The sequence below is a fragment of the Dama dama genome, chromosome 23 (genome assembly GCF_033118175.1).
Source record: "Dama dama isolate Ldn47 chromosome 23, ASM3311817v1, whole genome shotgun sequence".
Lineage (NCBI taxonomy): Eukaryota > Metazoa > Chordata > Mammalia > Artiodactyla > Cervidae > Dama > Dama dama.
In genome coordinates, this window is record NC_083703.1 from 31,857,680 (window position 1) to 31,873,675 (window position 15,996).

The following is a 15,996-nucleotide window of genomic DNA, read 5'->3' on the forward strand; positions in this document are numbered from 1 at the left end:
TTTTTTTTTCGGGTTAACATTTTTTCCCCTGATTATTTTTATTAGTTGGAGGCTAATTACTTTACAATATTGTAGTGGTTTTTGTCATACATTGACATGAATCAGCCATGGATTTACATGTATTCCCCATCCCAATCCCCCCTCCCACCTCCCTCTCTACTCGATCCCTCTGGGTCTTCCCAGTGCACCAGCCCCGAGCACTTGTCTCATGCATCCAGCCTGGGCTGGTGATCTGTTTCACACTTGATAATATATATGTTTCGATGCTGTTCTCTCAGATCATCCCACCCTCGCCTTCTCCCACAGAGTCCAAAAGTCTGTTCTGTACATCTGTGTCTCTTTTTCTGTCTTGCATATAGGGTTATTGTTACCATCTTTCTAAATTCCATATATATGCACTAGTATACTTTATTGGTGTTTATCTTTCTGGCTTACTTCACTCTGTATAATGGGCTCCAGTTTTATCCATCTCATTAGAACTGATTCAAATGTATTCTTTTTAATGGCTGAGTAATATTCCATTGTGTATATGTACCAAAGCTTTCTTATCCATTCGTCTGCTGATGGGCATCTAGGTTGTTTCCCCTGGTTATCCCTTTTAAATATAGTTGTGTGTACATGTCTATCCCTTCACCCCTCACCCCCGCTGCTTTCCCTTCATGACCCCCTGTGGCGAGCTTCCGTAGACCAAGCGGCCCACCCCAGACCCCCTGGCCCACAGGTGGGGTGGGGCCCAGGAGACACAGCAGGGTGAAGGACCAGAGTCTGAATTTAGTATTTGCCACTGAAAAAGAAGTGTACTGAGTGAAGTAAGTCAGAGAAGGAGAAATATCATTTGACATCCCTTATATGTGGAATCTAAAAAGAAATGATACACATGAACTTACTTAGAAAACAGAAAGAGACTCACAGACTTAGACAAAGAACTTATGGTTGCTGGGGGGAAGGGACAGGGAGTTTGGGATGGACATGTACATGCTGCTATATTTCAAATGGATAACCAACAGGTCCTACTGTATATATCATACAGAACTCTGATCATTGTTACCTGGCAGCTTGGATGGGAGGGGAGTTTGGGGGAGAATGGATACATGTATATGGATGGCTGAGTCCCACAGCTATTCGCCTGAAACTAATTGTTAATCAGTTACACCCCAACACAAATTAAAAAATTTAAAATAATAAAAAAAGAGGGTTAAAAAAATAACTGGCAGCTGGGTAACCTTGGAGAACTTAACTTCTCTGAGCATGCTTTCTTATCTAGAAAATGGGATGGATGATAATAATAGTACATAGATCATAGGGTCCTTAGGAGGATGAAATAACCCGAAGTGCTTAGCAGGTACCCAACAGGTGCTTAATCAACAAGACTTTTACATACAATGTGCTCTGAACTGGGCTTGTCCATTCTAAACTCATCTGGAGCCACAAAGTTAGAAAATGCCTCATGGCTGCATGCCCAAGTTTTGCACAAGATGCAATCTCTTTCCAAAGAGATATTTTCTTAAATGTTATAATTTGTATGCTTGAGAAAAAAAAAAAGAAAGAAAGAAAACAAATGGCAGAGAACATAAGCTAGGGGCCTTGGATATAAAACTACCAAAAAAGTTAGTCATTTTCTGAGCCTGGTCCTCATTGAACGTTAACACATAACCATGTTATTCAATGATAAAGATGATCATGGAGGCTCTTCCTGGAGAAAGGTGCCATCTCTTTTGCTCTGTCCAGGGTTCTGAATGGGCGGCTCCCCAGCACCAATGGGAAAAATGAATAAGGGTATTGAATACACTTTCAGTCCTCCTCTTGCATCAGCCCTCCCATTCACAGGCTAAGCTGTTCTGGAATCTATTCAGAGGGGAACCACATTACATAAGACTCAATAATCTTAATGGTAACTCTGCAGTGAAAGTGTCATTTGTTGTAATGAACACTGATCATAAGTTAAGCCCTGAGCTACTCTCTCTGTTATTTTTCATTATACTGTTCCTTGCTCTGTTATATTTCAGGAGCACTGAGGGAATTCACTCAACTGTGTTTGCTAGTCAGCGTTTCGTTCCTCAAATTAGATTCTGCTAAGATGCAATGGACCAATGCGCAAACACACTGATTCTTAAGGAAACGCATCAGACGCTTGTTATAGGTTCTCTGCTGGTGCCAAGGGGCACCTCCCCTTCCTCTTGGTTATGTATGTCTTTAGTTTACCATTTTTCTATCTTCCACTCAATCCACAGCATCGTTATGCAGGCTCCAATCTGAGAGAGGATTAACAACGTGTCTCTGGATACTTGTCCTTCAGGAATGACTGTTCAATTCGACCATCAGAATACTGTTTCCAAAATCATCATCATCATCTCTCATTGAGCTCTCACTTGCAAACACCACTCTGCTTACATGACAATCATTGCCCTACCCCTCTCCCCACACCCTGCTGCTTTAAAGGATATTAAGACAAATGGCACACCAGTGAGGGGAAGCTGGGATTTGTCCAAGTTTTAAAAACTCAATGTGAAAAATTCATCTTGGGCATTGTATACGAAGCTTGGGCGTATGTGCTTCCATGGGCATCTGTGCTCTTGGAATTGCTTATAAGTAGGTTGTGAGTCCTTGGAGAGACCACATCACCACCATACCTCAGAGGTCAACAGCACAAACACTTGGAGACTGCGTGGGTTGGTTCCTGGTCAAGAACACTCACAGGCTTTACCACTCTTACTGAGTGCATCTCCATCTGACACTGGGCACTATTACTATTCCTTAGACCACAGGTCCCCAACCTCTGGGATCCAATGCCTGATGGTCTGAGTGGAGCTGATCAATAATAATAGAAAGAAAGTGAACAATATATGTAATGCACTTGAATGTGCTTGAAAACAGAGGGAGCAGCCCCACTGCCTGCTTTAGTACCCATTATTTTGACTGGGTGCCCCAAGGAAGTAGCCTGTGAATTTACTTCCTCTAACACGAGGTGCCAGGCTGGCCTTCTGACCAGTGAAAGTTGCTCAGTCATGTCCAACTCTTTGCAACCCCATGGACTGTATATTCTCCAGGCCAGAAAACTGGAGTGGGTAGCCTATCCCTTCTCCAGGGGATCTTCCTGACCCAGGAATCGAACTGGGGTCTCCTGCATTGCAGGTGGATTCCTTACCAACTGAGCTATCAGGGAAGCTCCGGCCTTCTGCCCAAAGACACAGAAAATCAACTCTGAAAGACTACTGTTCCCAGACATACGGACGCTTACATTTGGACATGTGCGGAATATGAACTGTCAACTACAAATTGACATTTGCCATCTACCTTTACAAGATTAAATCACGTGCTGCTGCAGCTGCTGATTTTCAACATCCCCGAAGGAGCTCAGGGTGGAGAGCAAAAATGACCCACTCGGTGCTCAGGGAAAAACTGTCAGATCTTCAGATAGTTATTAATAAATATGTTCAGGAGATGATTTTATGAGCCCAATTCTGTATCTTCTTATATCTAGAAAAGCACTAAAATCCTTCATAGTGATAACTGCTCCCCAGAACTAACAGAAACCTTCTGTTAGAAAAAAAAAGTATGTGCTTGATTGCATGTACTCCCCCTCCACCCAAATCACATGTATACTGACCTTCCCCTTTGTCTCTTTGGAGCAATTTCTCAGTTATCTGAAATGTTGTCTCCCGGAATATAGTCCTCATTTGTCTCATGTAAAACTTAACTCACAACTCTCACATTGTACTTTTTTAAAGTCGATTGACAATTTCTTAAAATCGTAGAGAAAAAGGAGAAATTCTGGCATAAATCCAAACTATGTCTGCCTTCATTTTTAGACTTCTACATTTTACTTTTTAAAGAAACAGAAATATATTACATCCCATTGAGAAATTAAAAAGAGGGTTAAAAAAAAACTGCCAAGAGTCTCCTACTTAAACATAAATTCTACTAGTATTTGGGTAAATTTCTTTCAAGTTTTCATCTGAAGTATTTTTAAAATATCAATAATCATAGTTTATAATTTTATAATTAGGTTTAGAATTTTATTTAAAAGTTAAGGCATCAGTATTTGCAACATAATTGCCATATATCAACAGGTTATCTATGAATCCATATAATTGCCATATATCGATGGGTTATCTATGAATCGCAATTAATGTGAACATTTCTTTGCTTGAAGACAGCAGTGTGGCTTTGGGGAAGCCATTTAACCTCTCTAAGCTTCAGTTTTTCTCATTGGAAAAAACAAACAAAAAAGGGATAAGTGATATTAACCAGCATCATTAGAACTTCATGAAAGTTAAGAGATCATACACTTAACGGAAGTAGATCTTACCAAAATGAAAGCCTCCACTGAGGTGAACAATGGATAACACAGAAAATCATTTCCCACTGGATTATCTTAAAACAAAGCATATTTGCATATAAGCTGGAAACCCACAAGGAGGGTAGGGAAGATCCAGTCTTTCATTTATCAAGGAGAGTCCTTTGAGAACTGATCAACAAGTCTCAGAGAAGGGACTCAGTGTACCCTAAACAGGGATTAGGAATGGCCATAGTCACTTCTATTTTGGAAGTAGAGGGGTTTCAGGCATAGGCACAAAAATGCTAAAACAAGATCTCAAAAACTGCAGCACCAGGACTTCCCTGGTGGTTCAGAGGTTAGGAGTCTGCCTTCCAGTGCAGCAGACACAGATTTGATCCCTGGCCAGGGATCAAAAGATTCCACATGCCATGGGCAGCTAAGCCTACACACCGCCAACTGCTGAGCCTATGTTCTAGAGGCTGTGCTCCACAGCTAGAGAAGCCCTCGGACACCACAATGAAGACTCAGCACAGTCAAAAAAAAAAAAACAAAAACCAAAATAGACAAACTCCCCCTCAAGGTAAAAAAAACAAAAACTGTAGCATATTTTAAACACGCACACTTTACTAAACTAACCATTTAAGACAGTGACAACAATGGCAGTGAAAGCAAAACAATGATCTACATATAACACAGTGGTACTGGACCCGGCACCATTCTGCCCTCCCCACGGGGCTCTTGGCAATATCTAGACACAATGTCTTGTCACACCTGGGGTGTGCTACTGGCCTCTAGTGGTTAGAGACCAGGATGCTGCTAAACATGCTATACAGGTTGGTCTCCAACAACAGTGTCATCTGGACCCAAAGGTATCAATCGCATTTAAGTTGAAAAATCAAGGTGTGAACAACTCGCAAGTAAAATTAAACCTTACTGAATATTAAAGCCAGGGAGATATGGGTCTGTTTCCCTCATTCCACCTCAGTATCCCCTGCCCCTACCCCCCGCCCAACCAATATCACATCTCCCCCACGTGACATCTTCCAAAGCTGTGAAATGACTACAGGTGCGGACTTTAAATTTTAATTATTATGCATTTTCTTTCATTGGTTACAATGCCAATCTATTGTTTAGAATATGCTAGACAGGATCTTTAAAAAGAAATGTAAGAATGTGAATTGATTTAAAGAAAAATATTAAACCTTATATTAACTCCTATCTGGATATGGCAAAATCACTCTTCCAGAAGAGCGCTCTGTGTTTATTTTGATTTTTGTAGAGATACCACTCATATGAAGCCACTGCACAGATTCAATTTGAGGCTAAGGATGACATGAGGTTAGTAAAATTCTCCAAGTTAACAAAATGTAAAGAAAAAACCCAGATCCACCCATTCCAAGGCTTCTTTTTCTCGGAAGGAACTCTGCTTGCAGTAATACTCAGGGATTTCAGAACCATGGCATTCCAAAGATGGAAACTGATCAGGACTTTATCAGTAATAGGCAGGGCTCTAGAAAATAGTGAAAAATTCCTTAGTTGTCTAGATTTACTGAAAAAAGATTTTTATAAACTAAGGCTAGAGAGAGTTTATGCACATACACACAGGGGCAACATGAAGGAAAATTAGCATTCCATTGGAACAGATGTGTAAAGGCAGAGTTCAGTGGCTGAGTTTGAGCTCTTGCACATCAAACAGCTCCCTAGGATAAGCCTATATCTTAAGAGAATAAACTCTTATGAGTGACCTTGACTTCACTCAAAGGTAAGTATTCTTGATCCAGAGCTCTCCTGGGATCATTTGAAGGAAATACTAACTATTCAAGAAAGTCTGACAGCCAAGGCATGGAAGCAATCTAAATGTCCATCGACAGATGAATAGAAAAAGAAGACGTGCTATATATATACAGTGGAATACTACTCAGTCATAAAAATAATGAAATAATGCGACTTGCAGCATCACAGATGGGCCTAGAAACTATAATACTGAGTGACGTAAGTCAGACAAGACAAATGTCATATGATATCACTTGTATATGGGATCCAAAAAAAATGGTACAAATGAAATTCTTTATAAAGTAGAAACAGATCCACAACACAGAAAAAAAATTATGGCTACCAAAGGGGAAAGGAGGGGAGGGATAAATAAGGAGTCTGGGATTAACTTATACACAGTACCTAATATAAAATAGATACCAACAGAGACCTACTGTATAGCACAGGGAACTCTACTCCGTATTTCTGTAATAACCTATACAGGAAAAGAATTTGAAATATATATATATAACTGAATCACTTTGCTGTACACTTGAACACATTGTAAATCAACTATGTTTCAATTATTAACAATAAAAAAATACAGCCCATGAAGAAGCACAGTGGGCTTCAGATTTCTCGACTCTAGGCGCCTGCATAAGAGCCACAGCCCTCTTTTAGGTGACTTGACGGACACAACTGTCCACCTGCAGATACAACTCAGCAACCTGAGTTTCTGAGTGTGAAACTAAGAGAAGATCGCAAATTCGACTACAATTAGAGCTTGGGTTAAAAATAACTGGAAAAATTAACAGACTAATCAGGCAAAGTCAAAAGTACATCACAACTTTATCTTCATTTACTCCATCTGTAACTGCTAGTGATTCAAGGAACTAGAATTCAATGGATAGTAACACCTCAATGGTGAGACTTAAGAGTGTGAAAACCTGGGCGGAGGTTTTGAGATGCTTCAGACTAAGCCCCTTGTTCTAAGCCTAACTCATGCTGGGAACATAGAGCACATTCAGTTCCTTCAAGCAGCATCCCCACCTCCAGCTCTGGGAACCAGGTCCCTGAAGGAAGTGTTTGCGGAGATGTCAGCAGCACCAACAGAGGGACACTATGGACACCGTTCACCTGGAACCTTTCCAATGGTCCAGTGGTTAGGACTCAGCGCTTTCACTGCTGGGGCCCAGGTTCGACCCCTGGTTGGGGAACTAAGAGCCTACATGCCACACAGCTCAGATTAAAACAAACAAACGAAAAGAATAACTGTGCAGCAGCTGGTGGGAGACAGAGCACTGGAGAGCTGAAGCGTCATGCCAGCAAGATTACTTCCTTTTCCTCTGTCTTTGAGGGCTGCCCACTGCCCATCACCCATTGGAAAGCTGGCCCCTTCTCTTCAGAGCCTAGCTGTAGTCAGCCTAACTCTTTCTGCCCATGATGGTCATTTCTTCCTCTGAACTCCCAAACTTCCCAGTCTGTGGAGTGGTCCTCGATCTCCTGTCCACCCCACCGTAGCTGGGGACACAATATTCCCCCATCATTCACACTGGCTGACTCCCGAGACCCGGCAGATGGGGGGCACCTGGCTACAGGAAGTCCCCTACATATGAATTTTCAACTTGCAAGCTTTCAAAGATGTGAACATGCATTCCATCAACGTCAGGTGTGACTGAAACTGCAGCTCGCCCTCCGTCTCCTATTGCGGCCAACCCTTCAGCTCTACCATCTCCCACCTCCTCTCCCTCCTCCGGTCAGTAACTCTTCTTGCCTGTCCACTCGATGCCAGCCTGTGTGTGCCAGCTACTGTGCTGTATGATTGTGCTGTTCAAGGAACTGTACTGCAAGATTAAAAATGTTTTATCTTTTTTTTTTAATGTATCCTTTGTTGAAAAGTATTATAAACCTTTATAGTTCAGTACAATATAGCCAGTTGTATTAGTTGGGTACCTAGGCTAACTTTGTTGGACTTACAAATTAGACTTAACAAATGTGCTTTCAGAATGGAACTCGTTCGTATGCAGGGAACATACTGTAGTTTCAAAAAGCTCCCTCCCCTCTGCACTGCCATTCTCCTCTTAAGCCACCAATTACTCCCCAGAGCCTGCCTTTATTTCACTGTCCTGAAATCCTGGCTCTCTGGGTCGGTGTGAACACCTCAGTTAGGTGGAGGTCCTGAAGGCAAAAAAGGACATCTTATAAATCTCTGTCCACACACCTGGGTCCCAAACACACAAAGTATACTCAATACCTAATTGCTCATGGGCTGATTGATTAAATCAGCTCAGACTTAACTCCCTTCACAGGTTTGTATGAAGAAATATACCAGAAAACTGAAGGATACAGCTGGCTTCCTAATTAATATCAGTCACTTGGCAGTTCTTAATTAAGAACTGTAAAATAAAGACCCACCTTTCTACCGTGCCAAGTAGGTACCACCTTCATTAGTATGGAAGGGCTGTAACCACAACTTCATTTTTATGTTCTTTTCTCTGCCCTGCCAGATGGGAACACTGGCTGCATAGTATTTATTAATATAATAAACAAAGACAAATGTGGTGGCTTGGGGGAAATTGGGCAGAATTAGTCAACTGCACTTCTTCTGGACCAGCTTTATGTAGAAGATGGAGGAAGCCTTCTCTTGTTCTGAGATAAAGTGGACCAGACTTGAGGTAGGAGGTGAGCTGTGCCTCTCAGTCACCACCTATGGAGGGCTTCTTGATTTGGGACAAAGGGATAAAATCAACTACATAGCAGGGATGTTGCGGACCTCAGATAATGTCAGCAAAGCGCCTGAACACAGAAAACAGCAAGTGATGGGTTTCCAACTCACCTCAATAAGCCCTTTTCCTTTTGACATCATAATCCTAAGAAAGGGCCCATAAACCCCACGGGTGCTCTCATGTGGCGATGCTGGCCCGTAACCATGTGCTGGGGAAGATGGAGCCAGAGGGTTAAATGTAGGATTTTGGAGTTCGATAGCACAGTCTGAATCTCAACTCCACTATCTGGCCACATACGTGACTTTGGGAAAACTACTGATGCTTCCAGATGGCACATGTGAAAGACAGGGATGAAACACAGTCCCCTTGCCTTGTGGGGTGACAATGACCCCCTGTGGACTAACCCTAACCCTAACCCTGAAAGTCCATTAGGGTATCTGTGGTTGTCTTAATGATTGACGACTCTATTGGTATTTACTGGATGGAAGTTTTGAAAAACAGGTGTCTTTGGAGAAGCAGGCTAGATGTGCAACATTAACATGGTCTCCCAGGCTTCATGACCTCCTGGTGTCCACTGGACCTTCATGTAGATGGGAAACCCTGTACGTATGAACACAAAGTATACATTTTCTGCCCAGCATCAATGTACACCGGACAGTCTAGCAATGCAATTTTTGTGCAAATCAAGGTGGGAATGTATTTTTTGTATGTATTTTGGAGCTTTACCAAGAACTGTTCACCATCTCGGATAACCCTAATCCCATTTCCCACATGGAGGTGACTTACAGTATGTGAGTAAGCTAGCATGTCACATCTCTGTAGGTCTGGATATTCAAGAGAGAATTTCCAGGTAGAGATGCAGACATCAGACTACTGCTTCCTCACCCCCGGTACTCAGGAGCAGGTGGTTATACGTGGAAGTACTCAATAGTAACCAATAATAAGCTGTATTCCTTGTATTTCTCTATCCTGTTACAGTTGGGGAATTAAATGACTTAACTGCACTACACGTGGAACAGGTTATGTTACTGACAAAATCCGGTTTAGGACTTCAGCAGCACTGACAAAGACACTGGTTGCAGCAAGGTTCTGAGTGGTTGGAGAAACAGTGTCCATTCTCAGAGGGTCCCCGGGAAGATTAAATGAGGTAACTAGAAACAGAGTATTGGGCTCAGAACCCAGCCTACAGTAACTGCTCAAGAAACATTCGTTACTATCAGTTGCATTAACAGTACCACCTCTCATGGCTTAAGTAACTGCTGCCATACAGTTTAATTGTAATTTCTTGCCTGGTTCTCCAGGTACTTCATCCCGAGGTGAGACAGGCAACAGTGAGGGGCATTCTTCTCTGCATCAGAGGGAGACTAATCAAGTGTGGCAAGATGCCCAGAAGGGAGAGAGATTTTTCCCAATAGCTCTGACACGCACAGAGTACACTTCATTAGCCTGTCTATTACAAAGCACTTAAGACACATATTTATTGACAGCAATCTGCCAATTGATTAAACATCTCAATATATGAAGCTGACTCCACATTAATTAGCAGTTGGGAGAACATGGTCCTCGAAGTTAGTATGGATAGTTTTGGAAATCCTCGCCACACTTTTCACTTGCTTTAACCTTCTGTGAAATAGCAACACAGGATCCAAGACTGAATTGTTGTCCATGTCAGAGCCCAAAGATGTGCACATATGTGTTAACACGCTCACATCCTAACATTTCACAGGAGATCTGAATCTCATTGTCGTCCATTTATGTTCTGTACATATGCTAATTTTTTTCAATAGGAAATCTTAAAGACTTCACTGAATACACAATTTCACTTCGTCTTTGCAAGCTAAGATTTGATTTTTACTTGTAACAATAAACTGAGGGCAAAGAAAAGTTACATTTTTTACTCTATGTTCTACAATATTTTGTGCATTTAAGGAACAGCCGCAGGAGACAGGTAGAAAAGGCATTCACTCCAGCATGCTGTGTTTTGTTCTTAACAACAATTCTGAGTAATTATTTTATACGACACACATGATTTTTCACTGTGGAGCTGTTTGATAAGAAATGTGAACTTTCAGGTGAAAAAACAAAGAGTCCAAGAGCCCCGCAGTTAGCTCAAAAGAAGAACCTTGAGAAGTTTGGAGTGTAACTAAGCTTTTACTTTCTCTCTTTTTATTAATTCGTACTCTTTACTAATTGGACTTGCTTGTTTGCACGTCCAAACAATCTGGAATGATTTTTTCTCCAAAGGAAAAGGCCTAGGTCTTCCTCAGCTATGTAAAAAGCAAGATCCATGGAAAAAGCTTTTTAACTTTTCAGCTTCTTTTTGTGTTCAGGTCATTTTAATTTCTCCTGAGTGTCACATTCTTCAGTATCTTATATGTACATGGTTCTCAAACGCTTCACTCTTGCCCACAGCACCATGAAGGTGGCTATCACGACTCGACATGTTAGCGTTTTCTCTGCCTGGGATCTCCCCCAGGGATCACCTGGGGGGCCCACTAACCATGCAAAGCTCCCAAATATCAGCACACACAGGAGTCGCCCAGTAACCTGTTCACGTGCAGAACCCAATTCAGTGGGCTTGGAGTAGAGCCCAAGACCCTGAATTTCTGACCAGCTACCAGATGATGCCAGTGCCACTGGCCAGGAGGTGATACCCGAGTATCACATAGCCAGAGGATCATTTCATTTTTAATTAATTATTTCTCTGGCCACACCTTGCAGCATGTAGGATCTTAGTTCCTGGACCAGGGACTGAACCTGCATCCTCTGCAGGGGAAGCATGGAGTCTTAACCACTGGACCACCAGGGAAGTCCCAGGATCATGCCATTTCAATTAATGAAACTTTACGAGTAGACCCATTGGCATGAAAATGATCTGGGAACACTGCAGCTCCTGTGCATAGTCAAACAAAATACTTAATAATGGGAAATAAAAAGAAGACTTCAGCAGTACGTGTCTTCAAAGTGATCCCATGAATAGTTTCAAACTTATTCTGCCCACCATGTGCTCACTGATTATGGAACCTTCCCTGTGGGACATGCCTTGTGGCTATAAATGTAATAAGAACATTAGTCGAGTGGTTCTTTGAACCATATTAAAGACCCAATTCAATCAAATACCATGTTAATGTTCAGGAACTTAATGTTCAGTGAACTTGAAGAGTTACTTAATCTCTGAGTTCTGATGCTCTGATCTGCATAACAAGGGGTATAGTGTGTACAAGGGTAACAATAGAACCTCCCTCCTAAGGTTATGGTGAAGGTCAAATGAAATCATGTCCATTAACCTGAACATGTCATTACTCAATAAATAGCAGTTGTAATTACTGAAACACTGCAACTGCAACTTAGGCAGCTCAGACGATGATATTTTTTAAACCCATCTTGTCCAAAATGGATAAAAAAGTTTGGTTGGGTTTTTCTTCCCTATCTTGGCAACAAACATCGACTTCTGCTTCGTTGACTATGCCAAAGCCTTTGACTGTGTGGATCACAACAAACTGTGGAAAATTCTTCAAAAGATGGGAATACCAGACCACCTTACCTGCCTCCTGAGAAATCTGTATGCAGGTTGAGAAGCAACAGTTAGAACAGGACATGGAACAATGGACTGGTCGCAAACATGGAAAGGAGTACGTCAAGGCTGTATATTGTCACCCTGCTTATTTAATTTATGTGCAGAGTACCTCATGCGAAATGCTGGGCTGGATGAAGCACAAGCTGGAATCAAGATTGCCAGGAGAAATATCAATAACCTCAGATATGCAGATGACACCATCCTTACCGTAGAAAGTGAAGAGGAACTAAAGAGCCTCTTGATGAAAGTGAAAGAGGGGAATGAAAAAGCTAGCTTAAAACTCATCATTCAAAAAAATAAGATCATGGCATCCGGCCCCATCATTTCATGGCAAATGGATGAGGAAACAATGGAAATAGTGACAGCCTTTATTTTCTTGGGCTTCAAAATCACTGAAGATGGTGACTGCAGCCATGAAGTTAAAAGACACTTGCTCCTTGGAAGAAAAGCTATGACCAACCTAGATAGCATATTAAAAAGCAGAGACATCGCTTTGCTGACAAAGGTCCAGAGAGTCAAAGCTATGATTTTTTTCCAGTAGTCACGTATGGATGTGACAGTTGGACCATAAAGAAAGCTGAGTGCTGAAGAATTGATGCTTTTGAACTGTGGTGTTGGAGAAGACTCTTGAGAGTCCCTTGGACTGCAAGGAGATCAAACCAGTCCATCCTACAGGAAACCAGTCCATCCTATAGGAAACCAGTCCTGAATATTCACTGGAAGGACTGATGCTGAAGGTGAAGCTCTAATACTATGGCCACCTGATGCAAAGAGCTGACTCATTGATAAAGACCCTGATGCTGGGAAAGACTGAAGGCAGGAAGAGAAGAGGACGACCGAGGATGAGATGACTGAATGGTATCACCGACTTGATGGACACGAATTTGAGCAAGCTCTGGGAGTTGGTGATGGACAGGGAAGCCTGGCGTGCTGCAGTCCATGGGATCGCTGAGTCGGACATGACTGAACTGAACTGACTGGGTGACAAAATCATTAGTTTAAACCTTAAAATGGCTGGGTTGTTACCCATTCAAGTAGAAAAGCATAGATTTTCAAAGTGACCTAAACTCACTTTGTTTAAGCATCCTGTTTCTTTTTTCTTAATCTTAAAAAATCATATGAACACAGTACATTTGCACTCAAAAGAACATATAATCATGATTCAAGAAATTTTTAATAGCCTGCAGTCATCCTTATGGAGGAGAGGGAGTCCTATTTAAATTTATTTAGCAATATTCATTTAATACATTTAACAAACATTTATCTTCGTGCCCCAGATCTAGTTTTTAGTATAGAAGATCATTGGCTTTAAGAACTTTGCAGTAGAAAGGGAACTTAAAATTCCTAATAGGTTGTCAAAAAACTGTATCACAGAGAAAATTCAATTCTGATGTAGTCATTAGACAAATACTTCATGATCCACTACAGTAAAAGCATCTGGTTTCACAGATGAGAAATTGGGACTTGTTTGGGGCAAATGAGTTGGCCACAGCGCCAGAGATGATCAGTAGCAGAAATGCACTCAAAACTGACTTGAAGCTCCTATCCAGGCTCTCTCCAGACAGACTGCATCACTCCCTGCAGAGTCACCCAGAAGGTGTCAAACCAAATTAACAGAATCCAGAGATACCTCCCTGATGAAACTGCTGATGTTAGGATGTGTTGTTTTTTTTTTTTTATTAAATATTCGACAAACTAGGGAGTGCAAAGTTCTCATTCTTGTGTCAACTTAAAAAAAGGACATGTTCTCCCAGCTGATTTAAAAACAAACAAACAAACAAAACAGCCCTTGGGCAGTATGAACTTGGCTCCTATATGCTTTACCTCCACGGAAACTGCTGGTGTGAGAAGCCACAATGCCACCCAGTTGCTGGAATGCACTGCTGGCAAGGGAACCCCTTAGGGTGAGGCCCATGCTTTCTTCACAGTGATGATGGGATTGCATCTCCATACCCTCTAATCCTCAGCAAGTTTCTGTGAACCAGTTAGTGAGTGAAAGAGCGTGCCAAGAAAGAAACACAGGAACTCCGGAACAAATCCAGGTGTTCGTGCCATGCGCCTGGGACCTGCCTTCCTTCCTTCTCACACTGAGCCAAACTGAGCCAGTCTCTCCCTCGGCCAGGTTCAGTTCTGCTCTGCACAGCTCCTGGTGAGCAGGACCAGGACAGACTGGAGGCTCTGAGTCTCTTTAAACACCGGGGGCTTTCCTCCTTGGCGCATGAGAGGGAGAAAGAAGATCTCTGAACTGCTGCATGCTGAGAACTAAAATTATGAAGAAGACAGAGTAAAAGGCACAGACAAATGAGATTTATTAAGTACAATTCCTTTAAACATCCCATTTGTCTTAGTTTGCATTTGTACCTTGGAAGCAGGAAAATGCATCAGGAAATTCAACCCAAGGTGCAACTGGAGAAAAACGGCAAGGACTTTAAAATTGTCTTTATCACAGACCTGGGTTCTGAAGCACACCCTGTTCTCCCATGGAACAAGGCAGTTTCACGCCTCTGTCTCTGCATCTGTGTCAATTTCCCCCTGAGAAATGAAGCCCTGTGAAGAATAGTTCATGAGGAGGGGCTTGCTGCACTGCTGCAAGCTCAGGTGAAAAACCAAAAAAGAAGTTAATGCTTCTGCCAGATAATCTTATCTGATGATTAAGGGCTGAGATGTGACATTAAAGTGTTTAAAAATTGTTATTTTATATCAGCCATCTAATTTAACAAGAAACTATGAACCATTTAACTTTCCTGGAGGGGAAAAAATGTATTGAAACTCTCTCTTTAATTCCCCAAAAGTATTTATGGGTGTCCACCCTGGTGGCACTATTGGTAAAGTACCTGTCTGCCAATGCCAGAGATTTAAGAGACACAGGTTCGACCCCCAGGTCAGGAAGATCCCCTGGAGAAGGGCATGGAAACACATATTCTTGCCTGAAGAATCCCATGGACAGAGGAGCTTGGTGTGCTACAGCTTGGGGTGCATGGGGTCGCACAGAGTTGGACATGACTGAAGTGACTTAGCATGCACACATGCACTGTTTACTCATTAAAGATTATTCTAGGGATGTCCCTGGTGGCCCAGTGGTAAGAATCCACACTCCCAATGCAGGGAGCCTGGGGTCTGATCCTTGGTTAGGGAGCTAGATCCCACATGTGGTGGTTCAGTTGCTAAGTCATGTCCGACTCTTGCGACCCCATGGACTGTAGCCTGCCAGGCTCCTCTGTCCATGGGATTCTCCAGGCAAGAATACTAGAGTGGGTTGCCATTTCCTTCTCCAAGGGATCTTCCCGACCCAGGGATGAACCCGGGTCTCCTGCGTTCCAGGTGGATGTTTTACCAAATGAGCTACAAGGGAAGCCCCAGATCCCACATGTTGCAACTCAGAGTTTGCATTCCACAGCTAAAAGATCCTGTGTGCCGCAGCTAAGACCTGGCACAGGCAAATAAGTAAAAATAAATTAGTATCTTAAAAAAGATTATTCTAGAATGTATGCTGGAACACTGCTGGTTATCATAAGCCTTGCTAAAGAAAACGAGACCATTCACATACCTACATGAAATTAGTTCTCTATTCTCACTTCTGCTTTTCTGCTTTCCCATTAATACTGGATCCCCTTCCTACTGTTTGGACAATCTTCCAGTAGATTATAACCCCTTCCAAGGAC

At 42.2% G+C, this 15,996-nt stretch overlaps 1 protein-coding gene and 1 non-coding gene across 2 annotated transcripts in view; one reads left to right on the forward strand and one right to left on the reverse strand.

The window, feature by feature from the left end:
• RSU1 (Ras suppressor protein 1) overlaps positions 1-15,996 on the reverse strand; it is a 195,287-nt gene that overhangs the window by 18,369 nt on the left and 160,922 nt on the right. The window lies entirely within an intron of this gene.
• Positions 7,177-7,248, forward strand: TRNAE-UUC (transfer RNA glutamic acid (anticodon UUC)). The gene has a single exon. It is a non-coding gene; the product is annotated as a tRNA-Glu (tRNA).